Source organism: Elephantulus edwardii, unplaced genomic scaffold (assembly GCF_000299155.1).
Source record: "Elephantulus edwardii isolate Elephantulus edwardi_28Jun2011 unplaced genomic scaffold, EleEdw1.0 scaffold00037, whole genome shotgun sequence".
Lineage (NCBI taxonomy): Eukaryota > Metazoa > Chordata > Mammalia > Macroscelidea > Macroscelididae > Elephantulus > Elephantulus edwardii.
The window spans coordinates 10,250,307-10,253,217 of NW_006399787.1; the positions used below are offsets into that span (position 1 = coordinate 10,250,307).

Sequence of the window (2,911 nt, forward strand, 5' to 3'; positions counted from 1 at the left end):
AATATCCCTGGCAACTTCTACAAGCTCAAAGCTTTGCTGAAGGCTACATAAATTGAGTTTTTCCCAGTGTGGGCACAAAGTCCTTTTTCCAGTGGTACACAGTGGTGCTTTGAACATCAAAACCCTACGTGGTTTTCATGTTTCTTTGTTATTGTTTTACACCATGCTTCTGGTTCTGCCCATTTCCTTTAAGCCAGGGGCCAGAAACCAGCCGCCTGAGGGCCCTTTTAGCTTGTAAATGTGTTTTTTTTGGCTTCCAGGATGTTTTTGAAAAATTTTTAATTACTTGCCAGCATTTAGAAATCATGAAATTTTTACATAAAATTGCGGATGTCCTGCGTTTCTTGAAAAATTGCAAGATCTGAAGACGCTGGGGCTGCATGCCCAAGTGGCACCAGCCCACAGAAGTTGGGCAGGGGCTGCTCCCTTGGGAAGGGGCAAGTGCCTCCCACTTCCCCCCCATTTACCTGGCCTGCTCCCTTCTTTTCCTGTACTCACTAGGCTTGTTCCCAAGACCCACAGAAAATGAGACTTCCAAAACATCCTGGTCATTAGTTCTGAACCACTTGTCTTGATCTGCTTCCTGCTCTACATTCCAGCATGTTCCCAAGCCTTGGAAGTTCTCACTTCATGACTGATTTCTTGTTTGTTGATTCTGCTCATCCCCTTAGTTCAACACCTGATACCATTCTCCCAGGTTACCTGTGTTTCCTGCCCACTCTTCCTGCCCTAACTCTTCTGAATTCTAAAGACCCACCACAGAAACCAAACCACCTCAGCCAGTGTCATTTATTATCTGTTCCTCTTCTTTTTTAAAAGACTGCAGAAATATTTTATAATACTACTAATAATACAGTCTATATTATAAGTTAAATGTAGAAAATATATGAAGTAGAAATGGTGATGGGACAAAACTACACATGGATCACGAACATGAATTTTTCCACAACCACGGGACCTACAGAAAGTGTGCAGCCATGCTAGAGGCCCAAAGAAGGGGACAGGGCAGCTGCAGGACCAGCTTGTGTTTGTCTCTGTCCCCTGGCCATGCACCAGGAAGGGGTCGGTTAACCCGTCCCTGACCTGGTCTGGTTGGGATGTTTTATCTGGTCAGTGGAAGGCGGCTGTTTGGGTGAAAAAACAGCCATCTGATTGCCTACTCAGAGCTGGTCCCCTGATGGCTGTGGGGGAGTTTTGCCGCAGAGGGACTTAAGGGTGGGAGTGTCAAAAATTAAATGTGTGGAAGTAAACCGTTTCCTCCTCCCCCTCCAAATCCCAGACTCTTGAAAGGCACACATGTTCTTCTCTCAAACATAAAAAAGTCTCACTCTGGAAGTGCTCACAAGATCATCGTCCAAACACTGTTCCTATGATAGTGTTCCCAGCGAAGACGCGGGCTGGCACCACCATCCAGGACTCAGGTGCTGCTTCTGTCAAGGACTGCCACATAGATGTGGAGTTAGGGATCACAAAGCCAAACTCAAAGAGCCATTCTTTGAGGCATTTTCCCTCAAAGGGTACTTTTTTGTTCCAGACAGAACATCTCCATCTGCTCCGCTGAAGAGAAGCTCAACTCTCTTGACCACCTTGCACTTCAGAGTCTTCTTGGGAACGCGAACTTCATGCTCCAGCTCCAGGCATGGGGAGGTCTTCTGTTCCTTCCTAGAGCATTTTCCCTGTCTCAGCACGCTGAAGGTTCATCTAGTTTAGTTTGAAGGCCCTCAGGACCACCCTGGCCTGCTTGTCCTTGGCTGACACGATGCAGTGAACTCTCACACACCGGCCCAGTGGAGCTTCGAGGCCTGAACACCTCAGGCAAGCAGACCCAGACTGGCCTCTTCCTCCCCTTGTTCCTACTCTTACTTTGTACTTTCTCTCTTGGCTCACATGGCTGCTGAGTTTTTTACTTTATCTTTGAGATCACCCCTTGGGCTTGACCACAGAATTCAGCTCTTCTCTTAACATCTTGATCTCTTTCAAGAAGCCACGTAACCTTTGCTACTGACTTTTTTATACTTAGAAAATCTTCAACTCAATCCAGCACCAGCCCTTAGAAATGAATTAGGGTAAATACTAGCTGTTGTGACAAATGCCTTCTCAACATTCCAGTAGCTTTAAAACAATGAATATTGAAGCCTCACTCACATACAGTCAAATGTAAATTTTCCTGATCAGGAGACAGGATCTGGGCTATATCTAGCTTGTGGCTTCTTCTTCCTGAGTGCTTCAGAGTCTTTCTTTTACCCAGCAGAAGAGAGAGAGTGGAGCAGGAATCCCAGCTTCTTAGCTGGAACTGTCACACAGCACTTGTACTCAGACTTCACTGGGAAGTGTACTGACATACTCCCACTTAAATTCAAGAAGAGATGGGAAATGTAGTTCCTGGGTGAGTTACCATCCCTACTCCCATGACAATGTTATACAATGGAAAGAACAGCTTGAGTTTGTAATTCTGCTGAAAATTATCCAAAAACGTTTGGAACAATATGTCAACAGAACTGCCAGATGTGCAGGCTGGATTTAGAAGAAGTCATGGTACTAGGGATATTATAGCTAATGTTAGAGAGATCTTGGCAGAAAGCAAAGAATGTCAGAAGAATGTCTATCTGAGCTTCATTGACTAAGCAAATGCTTTTGACTGTGTGGATCGCAACAAGTTGTGGTTGACTCTGAGAAGAATGGGAATCCCAGAACAATTGATTGTGCTTATGTGAAACTTATACTTGGACCAAGAGGAAGTCATCAGAACAGAGCAAGGAGACACTACCTGGTTCAAAATCAAAAAGGTGGTCTGTCAGGGATGTATTTTGTCTCCATACCTTTTCAATCTGTATGCAGAACAGATCATTCAAGATACTGGGCTACTACATACGAGGAGGAATGTGGCATCAGGATTGGTGGAAGAGTCATC

General features: G+C 45.0%; 1 pseudogene; it reads right to left on the bottom strand.

Moving 5' to 3' along the window:
* Window positions 1-1,307: 1,307 nt before the first annotated feature.
* Window positions 1,308-1,965, bottom strand: LOC102870231 (annotated as a pseudogene).
* Between the last annotated feature and the right edge of the window lie 946 nt (window positions 1,966-2,911).